Source organism: Pan troglodytes, chromosome 1 (genome assembly GCF_028858775.2).
Source record: "Pan troglodytes isolate AG18354 chromosome 1, NHGRI_mPanTro3-v2.0_pri, whole genome shotgun sequence".
NCBI lineage: Eukaryota > Metazoa > Chordata > Mammalia > Primates > Hominidae > Pan > Pan troglodytes.
This window is the reverse complement of record NC_072398.2, coordinates 36430646-36450499: the sequence shown is the minus strand read 5'-3', so window position 1 is coordinate 36450499 and position 19854 is coordinate 36430646. Positions and strand designations below refer to the sequence as shown.

The window sequence follows — 19854 nt, the reverse complement described above, 5'->3', positions numbered from 1 at the left end:
GCTAGAGGCTTTACAATATATTCTTCTCCTGGTGTTATTATGCCCTTTAACAGATAAGACCGTTGAGGCTCAGAGAGACGCGGGGACAACAGCTCTTACGCAACGGGGCAGGGTTCTGGCCTGCATACTCTAAGGATGATTTCTTCCATTATGCTATCGTTTGAGAAGACAGGAGGGAGTAGGGGAGAACGGTGGGGGCTCCCAGCAAAAGGACAAGGCCCTCAGGGCCTGGGGTAGAACTGGAAGCCCACTCTTGACAATCAGTCCTTACCCAGGAGCACAGAGCCAGGGAAATCTGGTCCCAGCACCCATGCCCCCTTCCCCTCCTGGCTCCCTGACGCAGGAGAAAGCACCCTGGGACTCACTGCGGGCCTGCGGGCACCTGTCACTGATGGGAAGAGCTCCTGTTTCCTATGTGCGCCAAGAGGGCCCAAGGCAGACCTGCCAGCAGCCACGAGATGGCGCTGCGATCCAGGCGACTCCGGGCCCTGCAGCCACCCTCCCCGAGGCTGCCCCGCGGAGGACCCAAGCGGTCGCGGAGGACGCTCTCCCACTTCCCAACTTCCCTCTTTCCTCCCTCCTCCTTCCTCGCCCCCTGGCCCTGCGAAGAGTGAAGGCCGCATCAGGGAGCCCTAGGCCCAAGGGCGGGCTAGGACTCCCCAGTGACTCCCAGGCAGCCCGGGGACAGCTGCTTCTCCCCTCCCCTGCCCTCCCTTCCTCTTTCCCTGGGCTCCTCCCCAGCCGGGCCAGCCAGTCCTGGGCCACCGCGCTCCCACAGCACAACTGAAGCAGGATCGCAACTCGCAGACTTAACGACTGCACAACTAAACATCAAAAATGAACTCTTCGTTAGAAGACATCCCTCTGCTTGAAAACGTAGCCGTCGAAGTTCCCTCTATGTGTCAAAAATAAGTTATGCGTCAAAAATAAGTTATGCGTAGGAGCCAGAGTCCCGTGCCTGGTGTCACCTCTCTTTCCCAAAATCCTCTCCCATCAAGAAAACCATGCATGTGCGTGGGTCCGCGCGCGCGCACTTGGAGAGGTAGAATTTTGAGTTGAAAATCTGAATCTACCATGAAAAATTGTGTGACACCAAGCAAGTGTTTTAAGACTCTTTGAGCCTCAATTTTCTCATCCATAAAGTGGAAATAATACCTGTAATCACTTCATGGGCTGTTGGAAAAATTAAATACATCTAAACCATTTACAGGTGCTTTAACACATAGTAAGTACTCAGTAAATATTATTTCTTTTCCTCTGACACTTATGGTGTGTGTCCATCATTTGGCATTCAATGCAGGCAGCCTTGCGTTTTTGGCTAATTTCTCCTATAGGACATCCCATCCCCAAGGGCCGTGTCTTGCATATCTGTATGTTCAGGAGCACCCAGCACAGACTCGCGCCTGGTGCATAGTAATTAGAGTGGGCCATAGTGACCACCAAAAACCACGGCCTCTGGCTTCAATTCTGCCTCCCTCCTGTCTTCTCTCAGGTGCTGGCTTCATGCACAACCCTGCTAGCGCAGCTACGTAGTGTCCTCTCCTCCACTTCTCTGCTTTGGGGCGGGTGGTGCCCAGCTTTCAGTGGTGAGACCTGTAGCCTTTTGCTCTCTGCTAGGCCAGGGAGCCCCTTCTGAGAGGGTAAGGGGGGCCAGGGTGGAAGGGGCATGGTTCTTGTTTTGTGTCCTGGAGAGAGTGTGCTCCATATAAAGCCTGCTTGAGCAGAGGAGAAGAAGCCGGCCCCGGCACCTTAGCCTTGACCCAGGTTCGTGTGGTGTGGAGCCCTTGCTTCTGCTGTGATCGGGCCCAAAAGGTTAACAAGTCAGTTTGTAGAGGTCTGTGTCTGGGAGTTCTTTGGGGTTTTTATTTGTGTCTTTCCTGACTTTTCTATCTCTGAGAGTCAAGTCTTTCTTCCACATCTCTGTCTTGCACTGCAGTTCCCCAGTGCGCAATCATTCCATGTGTGTTGACGGACTGCCGGGCACATTGGCTCTGAAGGCTTTACCAAGCTGGCTCTCAGTCATATATATATATTTTTAATTTTTGAGACAGGGTCTCACTCTGTTGCCCAGGCTGGAGTGCAGTGGCACAATCATGGCTCATAGCAGGCTCGAACTCTGGGGTTCAAGCGATCCTCCCACCTCAGTCTTCTGAGTAGTTGGGACTACAGGTGCCTGCCACCACACCTGGCTAATTTTTATTTTATATTTTAGAGATGGGGATCTCATCATGTTGCCTGGAGCTGATCTCAAACTCCTGTGCTCAATCAATCCTCCCTCCTAGGCCTCCCAAAGCGCTGGGATTGCAGGAGTGAGCCAACAAACCTGGCCTCAATCAGGTCTTTAACCATCCAATTTATTCAATTCTGCCAGAGGGCCCCCTGCTGAAGCTGTTCACAGATTGCTCTGATATCATTAAAAAGCTAACCACATATGCAAATGAAGTGTTGGAGGTGTGAGGGTGGCTTGGGGTAGACAGTGCTTCTGGTTCATCTAGGAAGGCTTCCTGGTGGGGGAAGGGGAGGGGCTGAAGTTGTCATTGAAAAGGATGGAGTTTGATACAATGAGGGGGGTGGTGTGGTTTTAGGCCATAACCCTCCCTTTCCTGGGGCAGGTCCTCACATGAGTCATTCTAGAGTTCCCTTGCTGGTCAGTGGGAACATTCTAGTGTGTGACATCTCCCTGGCAACAAGCTGAGTTCCTGGAAAACAACAATCACAGAGAGACAGTCCACCACCTCTACCCTCTTAACTCTTCCTTAGAAACCCTACTGTCTGCAGCTGGGAATGAATGGAATGAAGGTCAAGGATGAAGTAATAACCAAATATTGGGTTTTGGGTGCCCTGGTAACTGTCCGGTTTCCAGTTAGGGTTCCTGGGTGACATCTTCCTTCTGGGGGAAGACAGAGTCAAATGAGAAACGTGAGTTGAGCCCAGGGGAAAGGATCATCCGGGAGATGCCTGAGGGGCTCCAGGGCATCGTAATCTCTTGCTTAGCTGGCAGAGTGGGGCTGACACGGCCAGCTGCTCTCTGCAGTCCTTGGCCTTCCTATTTCCCCCTGAGGACTTTGAGTGGGGAATCTAAACCATATGTCTCTGATTCATTTACTGTGAACTCATCACGTTGCTGTTTGGCAAGAGTCCTTGGATGTCTCGGAAGAGCTTTTGGTTTGGTTTCATTTGTTCTTTCTAGTGCTTTTCCTTTGAAATAGGAAGTTTATGTTTGCCAAAAATAAGTTGAAAAGCTAGATTTGATATTGGATCAGAGCATAAAAAGAAATCAAGAAGATATTATCCTTTGTGTTTCCCTATTTTTAACTTTGCAATGCAGGCAAGTCATAGCTGACATTTAATTCTGTGAATTGGGTGCTATCATTATCCCCATTTTACAAATGAGAAAACTAAAGCCCAGAGTGGTTAAGTAAATTGCCCAAGTCCACATAGCTAGTAAAGTGGCAGCTTTATATATGTGCACAGTAGCATCACCAAGGGCCTATCTTGCTTTTAGGGGCCTATGTAAATATTTTAATTTCTTTTAAAATCAGAAAAAATGAACTTGATGTTGAAAGAGAATTTAATGTATTTGTCTTTCTACCAACACAGTCATATAAAGTTTAACCCTTTCAGAAGCAGCACCATCTTGAGTACCAGGGAGAATGAGAGAGAGAATGGAAGGAGCAGTGGTTGGGTGTCCACTGTGCTCGGCGGGGCTGACCACTGTGTGAAAGTGGCCCAGATGCCACGTCAGCCCCCTCACTGAGGGGACTAAGCCCACACCCTAAGATAGAGAAGACTGTATTTAATAAAGTGCCACTGGGCTTTGACTAGGTAGATCACACGAGGCTTCACGAAGGAGCTGGGATTTGAGAAGAGGGTTAAACATGAAAGGATGGGAAAGTAGAGACAATTTGAGGAATGGAGAATTCCCTGTATTGGGGGAGACTGGGGGTAGCTGATGTAGAGGTTGTGTTAATTATTAGTTAAAACTCGGTTTCTAAACTACTTTTGAATTGTATTTTGTTTGTATTTCACTTTGAAGATCTGCATCTAGCTGTTATTTGTTTTCATTCTGTCAGTGATAATTAAAGCTCAATTGTTACTTAAACTCACAAATGATTATCTTCTGTAATAGAAAGGTAAACAGGACTTTTGTTTTTGTTCATTTTGTTATTTCCTGTTAGAGGTTAACTAATATTCATTCTTTAGCAGTTTATGTCTATATAGCAGACATAGATGTAGCAGGTATAGATATTGCTGTTTAGCAGCAATAATTAGGAAATTGTCCAAAAGGTCATAGGAAACCATCTCACTTCCTTATTTTTGCACCAAAATGACATACCAAACATTGCAGTGTGATTGCCATGGAAAGGACTCATGGTTTACAAACAGTGCCCCTCCGAGACAGGACTTGGTACAGACACCTTGGGGGACAAGGGGGTAGGCAAGGCGGGCAGGGAGTGGCCGGGGGGTGAGCAGCAGGTGGGTGCTGAGGTCCTTTTCCCTGCTTTAACCTGATCAGGCTGTTTACATATGTTAGGGTTTCTAGAAAAGATTTCATTTTTTAAAAGGGGGATCCTCTGAAAAAAATGAATTTGAAAACCACTGCTATAAAAACTTTAAGAAAGTTAAAATCTCTAGGAACTAGGTGGTTTATTTCTTTATTCTCTGCCTATTCCAGGAATAACCTAAGATGGCTTATCAAATATTAATACATATCATTCAGCAAGTTTTTTTAAGCAAAGCAGAAATGGAAAGAAGGAAAAATAATGATAGAGACGTCAGACATCCCCAGGGCAAGGTTCATGCACCAATGTACCCGAGGAGGAGCAGGCCAGCAGGGCTGGGCGGCACAGGCTGCAGCTGGCAGGCCTGGTTCACAGAAGGGTCACGCAGACGCAAGCCATCCTCCCTCTGCAGGATGAGGCGATGGTGGCCTGGGCAGAGCCCTGAGATCCTGTGGAAGCTCCTAGGATATTAGTGAGAGTCCTTGGGAGGTTTGTTTGACTTTGCACAAGCGCGTCGTTCTCCATCCCAGCCACCATCTTTGTCCTTTCCTTCCTTAAAGATGCATAAACCATGGCAAGTGGAGGTCTCTGCCTGCCCACCCGGCTGTCCTCAGTCCTCTGGCCACACACCCTTCACACCCTAGTCACCCCCCAATCAAAAATGATCAAAAGCCAAATTTGATCATTTGTCTTGGGTTTACTCTGGGCCAGGTACAGTTCCAAGTACTTCATACATTCAGTCCTCCATGTCTGTGGGTTCAACCAACAGTGGATAGAAAATATTTTTTAAAAACCAAACATCTATACTGAATATCTACATTTTTTTCTTGTCATTATTCCCTAAACAATAAAGTATAACAACTATTTACATAGCATTTACATTGTATTAGGAATTATAAGTAATCCGGAGTTGATTTAAAGTATACAGGAGGATGTGCATAAGTTAATGTAAATACTAAGCCATTTTATGTCAGGGACTTGAGCGTCTTTGGATTTTGATGTCCATGAAGACTGCTAGGTAAATTACTGTGTGGTTTCTCCCTGAGTCATCAGCGCAGGGATGAGGTTGGAGGAGCGAGGTTTTCCTGCCAGTATTTGGGTTCTCTTTACCCGAAGAAACCAATCCCCCGAAGATACTGAGAGACAACTGTATGTGTTAACACTTTTGATTCACACAACATCCCTATGAGGTGGGTAATATTATCATCCCCATTTAACAGATCAAGAAACCGAGGCACAAAGAGGTTAAACAACTTGCTCAAAGTCATACATCTGGTGACAGAGCCGAGATTTGAAAGCAGTTTGGTTCTGCGCTCTTTCTACTCTACCATGGAGCCCCAATTTCCCAACTCATTACAACCTGCTGGTTGCAGAGTGGGAAGTTATGCTGTCCCTGAGGCTGAAGTCCCAGGTTTTACCCTCAAGTGAGCTACTCAGTCACACCTTGGCCTGTCCTGTTTGGGGGCCACAGATGGCACCTTGCAGTCTGTCCAGCCATTTGTTGATATTGCAGATCCCAAAGAGAACCCAAGGTTGGAAGGAGTAAGGGAGCTCAAGGCAGGCTTTTCTCACAAAGGAAAAGGCAGCAAAGAAGTAGGATATGCAAGACAGGATCTTGGTTGCTCCATGGTTTCATCTTATCAATAATAATTGATGTTATGACAGATACCACTTAGAGCCAGACACTGTTCTAGGCATTTTACATTCATGATCTTATTTAATCCTCAAAGCAACTGAGCAAGGCAGGTATTATTAGTCTCACTGTACCAGGAGGAAATTGAGACCTAGAGGCCACAGTGAATTCATCTCTGCTTTTCCCCAGGCCATAGCACCCAAGTTTTCTACGTGGTCACCACCCTTGTGCCCTCTATACCCATTTGCACAGAAGCTCCTTCATGAGGGTTCTCAGGATCTGTATTTGCTTCTGCTCCTGCCTGTCAGTTCCTCAAAAGCCAAGGCTGTGCTCACTAGTTCTCTTCACGTCCTTCCTCTCTAACTCCAAGAGCCCCACAGAAAGCTCTTCGTAAGGTAGGCTCTGGTTCGATGCTGCAACTTCACAGCTAGGATGACATCAGCAGCTGGCACCGCTGGTGGAAATGCAGAAATGAGGAAACAGCCAAAAACAGAGTTCCCCGATCCTTCTTCACCCCCAACAACTCCTTACTTGCATATATATGCATAAAGGATGAGTCTGCCTAAACACCTTAGAAAAATGCCTACCCTTGAGCGTCCAAGCCTCAGCTGTGTAAATCATCATGCAAATGAGGCAGCAGCTGTGGGCCTGGTTGCCAGAGCCATTTGTGGGCCTGGTTGCCAGAGCCATTTGTGTCCTCTCACACCTAAAGAAAACACAAATACTGGTAGGAAAACCCCGCTCCTCCAGCCTCATCCCTGCCCTGATGACTCAGGGAGAAACCACACAGTAATTTACCTAGCAGGCTCCAGAAGCAGCCTCTTCACTTCCCTGCCAACCCTCCTCACCCACCCGCACCCCCGCACAGGCAGGGGGAGGTGATAATAAGCAGGCTCTTACCAGCTGTCTTTGCAGGGGCAGCAAAAATGATTGCTCAGCCTTGTTCAGGAGAACACACTCCCCCAGCCCTGGCTAATTCTTGGGCATGTGGGGCATGGGAAGGAAACTGGTGCCAGGCTGGCTCAGGTCTTAGAAAAGTGTCATTCATCTGGACAGTGCACGGACTTTGTAACAACTTAGTGATGGAACCAAAGCTTACTTTTGTGCCATTTATGAGGGAACTAATTTATAAGCAAAGGAACTCAACTATTTGCTCATTTATTCAATGTATACATGACAACACAATAAAGGAGAGCTTTAAAAAAAAACACCCTAAAAATGGCTGTTATTAGCATGAAAAATCAGCACTTTAGCCTATGGGAGAGAATTAGGCATTTTCAAGTTGTTTCAAGGGTCTTGAGTTTAGTAAAAAAACAGACCTAGAAATTTCAAATAATGCTTTTCTCTTTATTGAGATAGATTCACAGAACCCCCTTCTTGTCAACCTCTCTCACTCCATGCAATGAAAATACATAGCCTTCAAAAAAAATAAAATAAAGGCACTGTGTTTTACAATTTTTAAATAATTTACTTCTTCAAATTTTCAGAATATCTTCCCTACCTCAATTATTCTGAATGAATGAGATAACTCAGAAGAATGTTTTTATAAAGTGACTTTGGCTTTGGAATGTATTATTTGGGGTGCATTTGTAAGTCCTCTACATTCCAAGTTTGCTCTGTAGACCAGCAGCATTGGCATCACCTGGAAGCTTGATTGAAATGCAGAATCTTCAGTTCCCGATTCTCCTGGTCCAGGAGCTGCAATTTAGCAAGATCTCCAGGTGCTTTCAATGCACATTGAAGTTCAAGAAGCACCTGTTGGATATTGTCCTCATGGGCAATGACCTGACTTTGAGAGTTTTTGCTTTGCTCCCAATGATGCTAGAAGGGCTGGTTCTCTCTGAGCAAGTGGCAGTGTTCTGAGGACAGCTGGTACTAGACCTTGTTGGGGTTTGGCCTCAAAAACAGATCAAGTGGGTGGGTTCACACACCATGACCTTGGCAGCTGGCCTCCAGATCAGGAGGAGCAACGAGGACATTTCTTGAGCTACCTGTTGGATTCCCCTTTCTTGACTTCAGGGAAAGGAGGAAGTCCTCACAAATCCTTTTGTAATCTTCTCCTGTCTCCACTCTTTTATATCTTCAGTGTAACTGAGAGGTTTCACCAGTCAGGTAACCGGTCTTAAATTTCTTTTGTAGTAAATTTTGTATACAGCCTCGCACTTCCTTTAGAAAGTAGCATCTATTGTAACTTGGTAGCTGATTCAAAACTTCAACATTACATCTTGTGGCATGTATAATAGAAAAAGAACTGGGAAAACCCTAAGTGTTTACCAATTATTGGTTCAATAAATTATAGAACATCCATGCCATAGAGTATTAGGCAGTAGTTAAAAAGTATAGGGCCCGTCTCAATGTGTGAACATGAGACAGTGTCCAGGATGTATTACATGAGAAAGCAAATACTGTCGTCCCTCCCTATCCACACGAGATTGGTTCAGGAACAACGCAAAAATACCAAAATCTGAAAGTGCTCCAGTCCCTTATATAAAATGGTATATACTATTTGTATATAACCTATGCACATCCTCCGTATACTTTAAATCATCTCTAGATTACTTATAATACCCAATACAGTGTAAATGCTATGTAGTGGTTGTTATACTATGTTGTTTTTTATTTGTATTATTTATTATTATATTGGGTTTTAAAAATATTATCAATTCACAGTTGGTTGAATCCACAGATGTGGAATTCTCAGATACAGAGGGCCAACTGTATCTAGTATTACCTCATTTGTGCCTGAAAGAAGAGGAAACGATCTTCATGTATAGTCTTTATGTGCACAGAATATTGCTGGTTGTATATCTTAGAACCTGGAATAGCCACTGCTTCTAAACAAAGGGTCTTTTTTTTGTTTGTTTTGAGACAGGATCTCACTCTGTTACCCAGGGTGGAGTGCAGGGGCATGAACACGAATCACTGCAGCTTCGACTTCCTGGCTCAAGCAATCCTTCCACTTCCTGGCTCAAGCAATCCTTCCACCTCAGCCTCCTAGGTACTGGGATTACAGGTACACGCCACCTCGCCCAGCTAGTTTTTGTATTTTTTTGTAGAGAAGAGGTTTCACCATGTTGGCCAGGCTGGTCTTGAACTCCCAGGCTCAAGCGATCCACCCACCTCAGCCTCCCAAAGTTCTGGGCTTACAGGCGTGAGCCACCAAGTAAAGGGTCTTAAAGGCCGGAGCTGGGAGAAGAATTACTTTCGCTGTGTATTATTTGGTACTTTTGACTTTTTTTGAACTGTCTGTATATATTACATTTTAAATTCCCAAAGGATTATATAGTCATTTAAAAATTATGGTTATGAAGATTAATATAGCAGCATGAAAAATTTTTATGATGTAAAGTGAGAAAAGCGAACATCCGTAGTCAGTACGTGCATTCCAATGTCATCTATATAAAAATGAGCAAATAAAAAAAGACTCAAAGAAAAATGAACAAAATTTAAGAGTAGTTATGTTACAGCAGTGGGATTTTCCATAGTTATAGAAACCAACTTTATTGATGTATAGTTTATATGCAAAAATGCATCCATTTTAAGTATACTATTGGAGGAATTTTGACAAATTTATATACTCATATAACCATCACCACAATCAAAACACAGAACATTTCCATTATCCCAAAAAGTTTCCTTGTACTTTCTCATTCCATCCTGGTGTGCAATCAATGATGAGTTTTCTGTCACTATATCTTGTTTTCTGTCTCTATGAATTAGAATCATATACTATGTACCCTTTTTGTGTCCTGGCTCCTTTTGCTCAGCATAATACCACATCCATCCTCTCCTTCTTCCTTAGTAACTGCATCCTGGGCAATATCCCCAGCTGAAAGATTACGCTTCCCAGCCTTCCTTGCAGCTAGACGTAGCCATATGACAAAATGATGCCCAATGAAGCATACATAGAAAAGTCATGTGAGACTTCTGGAAAAGCTTCTGTAAAAGTGAGGAGCAGACACCCTTTTCTTTTTCTTCTCCTTTCTCTTGCTGTTGGCCTGGAATGTGGACCTGATGGATGGAGCTCTGGCAATCATCTTGGAGTATGAAGTGACCTTAAGGATGAACAGAAAAGAAAATGAGCCTGGGCCTTTAATGACACAGTGGAGCTGCTCCCAGCTTGGCTACCTTCCTCTTAGTCTGCTTTTATACAAAAATATATATATATCTTGTTTAAGCACAAATATTTTGAGTTTTTCTGCTGTTTGTTGCTAAAAGTAATTCTAATTGTTCCATAAGCCTTCTGGCACTATTGCATTTTTAAATTATGCATTTTTTGATCAAAAATTAAATTGTAATGTTAAAAAATAAAACTTTATACTAAGCTCTGACAAAAACAGTTTAAGAAAAACATTACAGGCTGGGTGCAGTGGCTCACACCTGTAATCCCAACACTTTGGGAGGCTGAGGTGGGTGGATCACCTGAGGTCAGGAGTTCGAGACCAGCCTGGCCAACATGGCGAAACCCCGTCTCTACTAAAAACACAAAAATTAGCCAGGCGTGGTGGCGTGCACCTGTAATCCCAGCTACCCATGAGGCTGAGGCAGGAGAATTGCTGGAACCCAGGAGGCAGAGGCTGCCATGAGCCGAGATCGCACCACTGCACTCCAGCCTGGGCGTCAGAGCAAGACTCTGTCGAAAGAAGGAAGGGAAGGGAAGGGGAGGGGAGGGGAGGGGAGGGGAATACAGACCAATATCCCTCATGAACATAGATGCAAAAATTCTCAGCAAAATATTGGCAAATTGAATCCTCAATATAAAAAATTAATATGCATGACCAAATGAAAGGTTGACTCAGCATTAAAAAATCAATGTCTATAGTCCCAGCTACTTGAAAGGCTGAGGCAGGAGGATCACTTGAGCCCAGGAACGTGTGGCTGTAGTGCACTCTGATCACACCTGTGAACTGCCACTGTATTCCAGCCCAGGCAACATAGCGAGACTTCATCTCAAAAAAAAAAAAAAAAAAAAATCAATCAAGTATTAATAATTCTCCACAGAATAAAAGAGAAAATCAAATAACCATCTCAATTGATGCAGAAGAAGCATTTGACAAAACTAATATTCCTTTATGATAAAAATTCTCAGCAAACTAAGAATAGACAGGAACTTCTTCAACTTGACAAAGGGCGAATCTGAAAAAAACTACAACTAACAACATAATTGTGAAAGACTGAATGATTTCCCCTAAGACAGGGAACAATGAAAGGATAACTGCTCTGAACATATCTATGAAATATTGTGCTGGAGCCCCTAGCAATGTCTAAGGCAAGAAAAAGAAATAAAAGGCATAAAAGGTTGGAAAGAAAAAGTAAAACTTTCTCTAATTACAGGTAACATGATTGTCTACGTGGACAATCCTATGGAATCTAAAAAAAAAAAAAAAAAATCCCAACCCTTCTAGAATTAATAAGTGAATTGAGCAAGGTTAAAGGATACCAGGGTGATATATAAAAATGAATATACTAGCAACAAAGAACTGAAGAATTAAAATTTTATAAATCCCATTTACAATAGCCTTGGAAAGCATGAAATATTTAGGCATACGTTTAATGAGTGATTTGTAAGACTTCTACACTGAAGATTATACAACATAACTGAGGCTGGGCATGGTGGCTCCTGTTGGTAATCACAGCACTTTGGGAGGCCAAGGTGGGCGGATGGCTTGAGCCCAGAAGTTCGAGACCAGCCTGGGTCTTGAACAAGGCGAAACCTCATCTCTATAAAAAATACAAAAATTAGCCAGGCATGGTGGTGCACGCCTGAAGTCCTAGCAACTCAGGTGGCTGAGGCGACAGAATCGCTTAAGCCTAGGAGATCATGCCACTGCACTCCACCCAGCCTGGGTGGTGGAGCAAGACCTTGTCTCAAAAAAAAAAAAAAAAAAAATCACTGAGAAAAATTAAAGAATATTTAAATACATGAATAGATGTATTATCATCTATGAATAGTGAAGACTCACTATTAGCAGGATGTCAGTTTCCTCCACATTGATCTATAGATTCAGTACAATCCTATGTGAAAACAGCTGGAGTTTTTAGACATTGACGAGCTGATTCTGACATATAAATTTACATAGAATTTTAAAAATAATACAATGAATCTAAAATAGAAAAAAATAAGACCAAGATTGTGACAGAGACACACATGAGGTTCTACAATGGCACAGAGGAAGAAAGAATAGCTCTGATTAGGTGACTCGAGGGAAGCTCCTCAAAGGAGGTGACTGAACAGCGCCAGCATCTGGGTGCTCAGGTAAGCATCTGACTTTTGAAAAAAACTCCCTGCTTGGTCCTGGTTGAGAACTATGGGTTCAAACAAGGTGGTGCCTCTGGGGACAGAGACGGGAGAACAGATGGAAGACAGGATGGACATGAACACCAACTGGACTTGGTGGAAGAAAAAAATCCAATTAACTCTGGTTTCCATCTTGGGAAGCTGGGTGGATAATGATTTCATATTCCAGGATTTGGGAAATGGAAAGCAAATTAGTTTTATACATGGCAGTGGGGATGAGAGAGAGGTTGAGAGAAAAATGATCTCTATATGCCCTCCAGAGAGCTCAGAAACTCAGTCCTCCCAAGTGGGTCCAGCAGTGCAGAGAGCTGGAGACAGGCTGACCCCAGCTGCCCTTTAGGTTTTGCCTCCGTGGGGCAGACCCTGCTGCTGAGGAAGTTGTGCTCTGAGCATTAGCTGGACAGTTGCTGAATCTTAGGGCTCTGAGCTACTATAAAGCAATTTTCTCCATGGTTTCGTTGTTTAGCATGGACTTTGTTAGCCTCTAGACAATTGTCCCTTGGTTTAGAATGCCAGAACAAATTTGACCAGTGGAGTCCAGTTCCAGGATTCTACTCACATTGTTCCACTGACGAGATTTTAATAAAGGGATATTTCCAGGGATGAGAGCCAGGTTACGGAGCCGACCAGGGATGTGGAGGCACACAGGAGCTCTCCATAGTGGAAGCTATTACCACGTGGAGGCTGGAAGGGGCAGAGGGAGAGGATGGTATTACTGAGGCCCAGTGGAGATTACAGCCATGGAGGAGGAGCTGGGCCCCTGGAAGAATGCAGCCACTGCCAGGCCAAGCCTCTGAATCAAGAGGGCACAGACAAAAAATATCCTCTATCACCACCCTCCTCACCCCTCAGTCTCCAACTGGTGCCTCCCACTGGCTAATGCCGATTGGAAGCCAGCAATCAGGGGAGCATGAGCAAAGAACGGTAGGGAAGGGACCAGGTGTGTGGGGTCAGGGGCAAGCAAGATACCAACACAGCCACACTGGAACACAGCCTGTGTAAAAGCAGGGGCATGGGTAACTCGGAGGAATGACAGAAAAACCATAGCACAGAAGTCAGGACTCTTGGATCCCTGCCCCAACGCACACTGAGCGTCCTGGGAGGCATGCTGCTGGCATCTTAGGCGTCGACTGCTTTGGCTGCAAAATGAGTAGGCTGGACCATTCAGTTGAGTGAACTTTGTGGCCTTCCACAGAGAGTTCTCTGACCCTGCTGTAAGTCAGCTGGCCCTCCCACCAAGCACAGACTGTGGCTCGACCCCAGGCAGAGAGGAGTAGTGCTGGGCGAGGGGAGTGCCGGGGAGGCCTGGGACTGGCCAGCATCTGGGACTAGAGCTGATGCTCCTCTTTTCCAGCAAACCCATGGGACATGCAGAGTCAACAAGGGACTTTTCTTAAACGTACTTTTCACGGTGGTGAGGTATATTCAAAAAGAAAGAAGAGTATTCATCTCCAGAGAGCAGCAGTTTCACAGACCCGTGTTGCTGTAGCTCCAAGTCCTGGTGCCCCCTGCTCAGTTCCTGATAACTGAAGATGAAACTTGAACAGCAAAAGGGAAGTTCTCCTGTCTCCTACAGGGTATCAAATCCTGTTTCTAGATGGTTTCAGTTCTTAAAGACACAGGATTCCATATTTTCTCACCCAATAAGCTGGAGGCAAAGAAGCTTCAGTGACCACCAACCACATTTGCACAGCCCTGGGGTGAAATGGGGCTGTACCGCAGAGCCTTTCTGGAATCCGGGTTTGAAAGGGGGTCCCAATATTTCCAACATGTGTCATCTTTCTCCTTATTAATGTAGAGAATTGGTCCAGGTAAGTGCACAGATTTGCTCAGTCAGCTCTGGGTCCCAGAGGGCCTCTTAGTTTTCTACAATTTTCTACCTTCCTAGTTTCTATAGGGTCAGATGCCTCATAGGAGCACATGCTACTGTTTTCTTTTGGAGGTGGGAAGGGCCTATTCACACTGGCTTCAAAGTTACTCACAGGTCAAGCTCAGGGAGTTGCTCGTTCCCTTACTGTGCCCATGAAGTGTCCCTGTCCTCTGGGAGGATAGACAGAGACTGGGATCTTGCTGCTTTCAAAGTGTTTGGTCACAAATACACGTTCAAATATGTGTTCTGCAGTTTATTTAAAGAGGATAAAGGAGGGAAACAAAAAAGACAAAGAGAAAAATAAGAAAAAGAAAAGGTGGAACAGGTGGTTAGCAAGGGTTCCCAAGCATGTGGAAATACATAGTAAAGAAAGAAGGTGATGCGTCCACTGAGGAAAAGGAAAGGGAAACGCTACCACAAAGATTTCACTGAGGCCCAAGGCGTTTTTCTCCTTGAAGTCAGACACCAGACACTGGAAGAGGTGGATACAAGATGCTGTGGCATCTTTCGCATCAGAACACAGTCATTTGTTTACTCATTTACTTAAATAAACAACAACAATATGGCCAGGTGCGGTGGCTCACGCCTGTAATCCCAGCACTTTGGGAGGCTGAGGCAAGTGGATCACCTGAGGTCAGAAGTTCAAGGCCTGCCTGACCAACATAGTGAAATCCCATCTCTACTAAAAATACAAAAATTAGCTGGGCATGGTGGCACGCACCTGTAATGGGAGGCTGAGGCAGGAGAATCACTTGAACCCAGGAGGCGGAGGTTGCAGTGAGCCAAGATCATGCCACAGCACTCCAGCCTGGTGACAGAGAGAGACTGTCTCAAAACAAGCCCCCCCCAAAAAAAACAAAAACAAAACAAACAAACAAAAAAACCCAACCAACATAACGGGATGCATGCTGTGATTCAGAGTCAAGGCAAGCAAATGGGAAAAGCCTCTCATCAAATTTGTCAGAGATCACAGAAGTCTTCTGAGGAAGCGGTGTCTAGCTTGTGCCCTAAAGGTGCTTAGGAGTTGGAGAGAAATGACGGGGAGGAATAGCAGCTATGAGGGCCTAATTCAGGACAAGGCAGCCCACCCCCCACAGGACAGCAGAACAGGTGAGGTGGCTCGGGGACTCTCTGCTCCTTGGAAATTACACAGTCAATACATCATGCCCTGACTTTCTCAGTGTCTCTATGCACTTGGGGGTAAATAAACATCTTCCAAAAACACTAGCTTCATTTGACACTGTTTAAATATATTTTTTAAAAAGGCAAAATCATGTTCTTATTTATACATGAAATATGCAAGTGTTAAGGCTTTTATTTATTGGAAATCACTAATCAATGAGGGAGCCAAGTGGTTGTAACCAGTTCAAAAGATAATCTGAAAAACAGGCATGTTTCTGGATTTGGAATATCAATATGAATGTGCAAATGGAGGCAAACTGGTCTTTCCAAGGGAGAGGGAGGAGGAAAATAAATTGATCATCTATGGGCAGGACATAATTTGCATGTCTACAGATAATGACTTTGCATTGTTATGAATCAGCTACAATTGACAGAGTTGTCAAAGCTCAAAGACACTGCAAGACTCTTATCAGATAACCTGAGGGGTGTCCCCTAGACAATGCATAGTTTCCTCTTGCATATTTTCCCTACGTGGCCAGCCTGTCAAATTCTCTTGCTTTTTGTCTCCTCTGGCCAGGACCACGGGTGATTTGTGTACCCAACTCCTCTGTGCACACATGATAAATGAAGTAATCCTAAGCAAATATTAAGGACTTACACGGTAATGATGTTGAACAGATAGAAATGTGATAACTATATTTACAGCATTTAAATGAAATTAAAGTTAACAACGGAAGAGATTTGTGTCCTGGGTCTATTTCTGTCTCACATCTCCATTATCATCATCAACCTATTGTCACTTTCATCACTGTTATTACAAGGCCTTTCTTAAGCAACGTCTTTGCTGATTTATGGGAACTCCACATTTACAACAGGCAAACTGACCTAGATGATGAATTATAGGAGCAAAGAAAGTAGGTTATGTCCATGCTCCTAAATGGGGAAACAACAATGAGAAATTCATATCACAAATATGAAAGTGATTTTGTAGGGGTTGGAGTAGGGGTGAAGGCTTAACTGGGATGAAGACAACTAGGGAGGGAGTACCCATTCAGTCAGTCAGTCACACAGATTTTTTTTTTTTTTTTTTTTTAGTGCTTACCATGTGCTAGGCATGGTGCTAAGCAACCAGGCATATAGGAATGAATAAAACACTCTCTGACCTGTTGCTTAAAATCTTAGTAGGTATGTTCCCTGTTCAGACCAGATGGGGGAAAGCATTAGATTTCCTCTGACCAAAACAAGACAGGTCTGGAGGTGAGATTTCAGAAGTTGTATGATAAGGGGGCCCTTTAAGGTGTATGTGGGTGAGGGATGTGTCTTTCCCTTGTGTGTCTTGTTTCACCACGATGTACACAATGGGGACTTAAGCTTTCATTGTTTGAACAATAATTTGTAAATTAATAACTAATCAGTATTTTAATCATTTTTATATTATTAGTATTTATTTTTATAAAAATTATTAGTTTATTGATAGTAATATTTATAATTGCATAAATGATTAATAATATTTAAATATTTATAATTAATATGATTTATGATTTGCATAAATAATTTATTACTAATAAAGATTCGATATTCCAAATGGTTACAACTAATTTGCAAATTAGCTGTAACAATTAAAGAACTTCTGGGAGGTACTTTCATTTATTCTTTCCACTCTCAGCCTCAGGTTGTTGTCCGCCACTGGTGTTTCTCAAACTTTCTTGCTTTCTCAATTTCAGAAAGTACTGCCTGGTGAATTGAGCCTTCTCTGGGTTTGTGACATTCTGGAAGGTACTTTTTGGTCTTGCCATTAGCCTGAAGGAAAGCCTAAGGAAGCTCTGTGAAAGCTGAGGATGCTTGGAAAATGGTCCTTTCTCTCAGGCTTCTGGGCAACAGTAATGATTACACATTGTCCAAGAACCTGCCAACCCCAAGTTCAGACAACACCGGGGCCAATTCAGAGCACAGCAGAAGCTTATATCCTACACAAGGCAACTGAAAACTTAACCCAGTTCCAGATGAGTCTTGACTAAGAAATGAATAGATAAGTAGCAGGTTATTAAGGGAAATCAGGGAAGTTCCAGAGCCCATCTCTGGCCTTTCAGGATGGTGTGGCAGAATGCAAACAATGGACTCTCCCTTGCACTTTCCCTCAGGGCTGTGGTTAGAATTCTGTGCTAGTAGCCTTCGTTCTGATCTGTGATGATATTTCTGGTCTTCTCAAGAATATCATACCAGAAAAAGGTGATGCTAGAACAGCCAAGAGAACAGGTGAGCTGTTTCAAGGGGCAGTTTGTCTTGAACACAGCCTTGGACTTAGGGTTCAAGCCCTTCAAGCATACCACGCCAAGAGCACTACCACTGCTAAATACAAACTTTTGGTGTGGGTCACGCTAATGGTGATGATGTCCGTGGTGGTGGTGTTGACCACACCTATCTCCTTTGTCTCACATAGATAGGGTGGGACGCTTTCATCAAGGTGGTCCATTTCCAAATGGGCACTCCAGAAAAGTTCCCTTGACTCCAAGCATACAACAGTTTCGAGATTTGGGCCTTGGTTGGCCACACCCTCAAACCTCAAATTATGCAGCATTATGGGGGTGTGAGGGAACTTCCCCCAGCACACCCTCCTGTGGATTCAGCAAAACCTTCCCAGGAGAAGGGATGATTTAGATTCAGAGAACAAGGATCCCCATTCCCTCCTTCCCTTTTCCAACCCTCTTTCCTTCTCTTCCTCCTCTCCATTCTTGCTTCTTTCTTTTTGCTCCCTGGCTCTCTTCTACAAGCCTCCTTCATGCAGCACGGATGACCCTGCCAGGACTTCCTGGACCTCAAGGGAGGGAAGGTGTGTCACTGAGAGCTGGGGCCTCCCTTTTTTTTTTTTCTAGTTCTTGCTGGGGCAAAGCCCACAGCCCTGTGTCAGTAAATACCCCCCGGGTGGTGGAGACCCCAGCATTGGTGGGAAAGAAGAGAGGGGCTTTTGGGACTCTCGCTTTCCTGTCTGTTAAGAGTCATCACTCTTTACCAAGATTTGGGGTCAAAATTGGGTCCTGATTACTGAATGGAAACCCCAAGGTTCAAGGCTGGCTGGTGCAATACAGGGCGAGATTGCGGACAGGAAGTGGTGGGGCTGTGTGGGTGTGAAGGAAGGACTTCCTCCCTCTCTGACACTTTCTATGCCGAGGGGGCCTTTCTCAGGCTGCCTTCCTTCCTTCAACCCAGCAGGCAGCCGCTCTGAGACTTGAGATGCAGATGCCCAGCACAAGGCCTGGTGCCCAGCGGCAGTACGAATAGAACCACGCAAATCCAGTCCTCAGCACCTTGTGTACTACCCTAGTCCCTCCTGGAAGAATACAGCACCTTCTCAGGCTTATACTCTGCAGAACTTTTACTTTTTCAGGTAGGAGTAGCCCAGGGGACATTTGTTTTTCAGGACTCTGGTCCCATCTCCAGTTATCTCAGAGGGGACATGACCCTCAGCACCATGGGCTGCCTTAGTTTTGCTTCCCTGCTTCCAAATATATTGCTTTCACATTGAAAGTGGAGGCAGTCTTGATCCTCCCAAAATTCAAGCTCAACCTCAAGCTCAACACAGCAGCTAGGGAGGAGGACGCCTGATTCAGTGGCTAATTTGAATAAAGTTCTCGATCACAGATAAAGCAATTGACAAATTGCAGCAAAGTAGCTGGATCTGGGAGATATTTAGGAGACATAATGGACAGGACTGGGTAGATTAGCTTGGGAACACAGAGAAATCAATAGGTTTCTAGCCAGGTGGGTGATGGACCCTTGATTAAATAGGTAAAAACAGATTGAAAAGCATGTTTGAGGGGAAGATGATGAGATCATGAGTGTATCTTGCGCCACGTTGAGTCATTGAGTGGAATGTGCCGGAAACATCCTCCGAGAGACACCTAACAGGCAGCTGGATGGATCCACAGGGCTGCCCACTGGAGAGAGAACTGGGCTCTGGGTACAGATGGGAAAGTTACCAGCATAGAGACAGATGGTGGCTGAGAAGAAGCAGGTAGAGCAAAGAACAAAGGTAAAGGCCATTTTCATAGGCTGTTGGGAAGTAAAGGAAAATAAGACTTGAGATGTGACCATTAGATTTAGTGACCAGAGCTTACTGGTAAACTCCAAGGAGTCAGTTTCAGTGAGGGGGTGGGAGAAAAGGCTGGATCTTATGGTAGAGCCTGACAGATATTCACCAAACCCAATTCTTCCTCCCACTGAGCCCTTGGCTAAATTTCATTTCCTGACCTCCCTTGTAGCTGGATGGGGCCAGGTGACCGAGTTCTGGCCATTGAACTGTGGGGAAGTGATATACCGTCACCTCCAGGACATAGTCCTTTGCCTCATCCCCCATGGACCCTCTCCTCCCCAGCCTCCCGGCCAGAATAGAGGGGCTGGGGGATGGCAAGGCCTTGAGGGCGCACAGCAA

General features: G+C 44.7%; 1 long non-coding RNA gene across 4 annotated transcripts; it reads left to right on the top strand.

Moving 5' to 3' along the window:
• Nucleotides 1–2682: 2682 nt before the first annotated feature.
• Nucleotides 2683–10319, top strand: LOC107974238 (uncharacterized). 4 transcript variants are annotated; one of them, XR_010150585.1, is made up of 3 exons: nucleotides 2683–2799; nucleotides 9008–9148; nucleotides 9938–10319. It is a non-coding gene; the product is annotated as an uncharacterized LOC107974238 (long non-coding RNA). The 4 variants fall into 4 exon arrangements; XR_001716857.2 differs by having other exon boundaries at nucleotides 2683–2811; XR_010150584.1 differs by having other exon boundaries at nucleotides 2683–2811; nucleotides 9004–9148.
• The last annotated feature ends 9535 nt before the right edge of the window (nucleotides 10320–19854 follow it).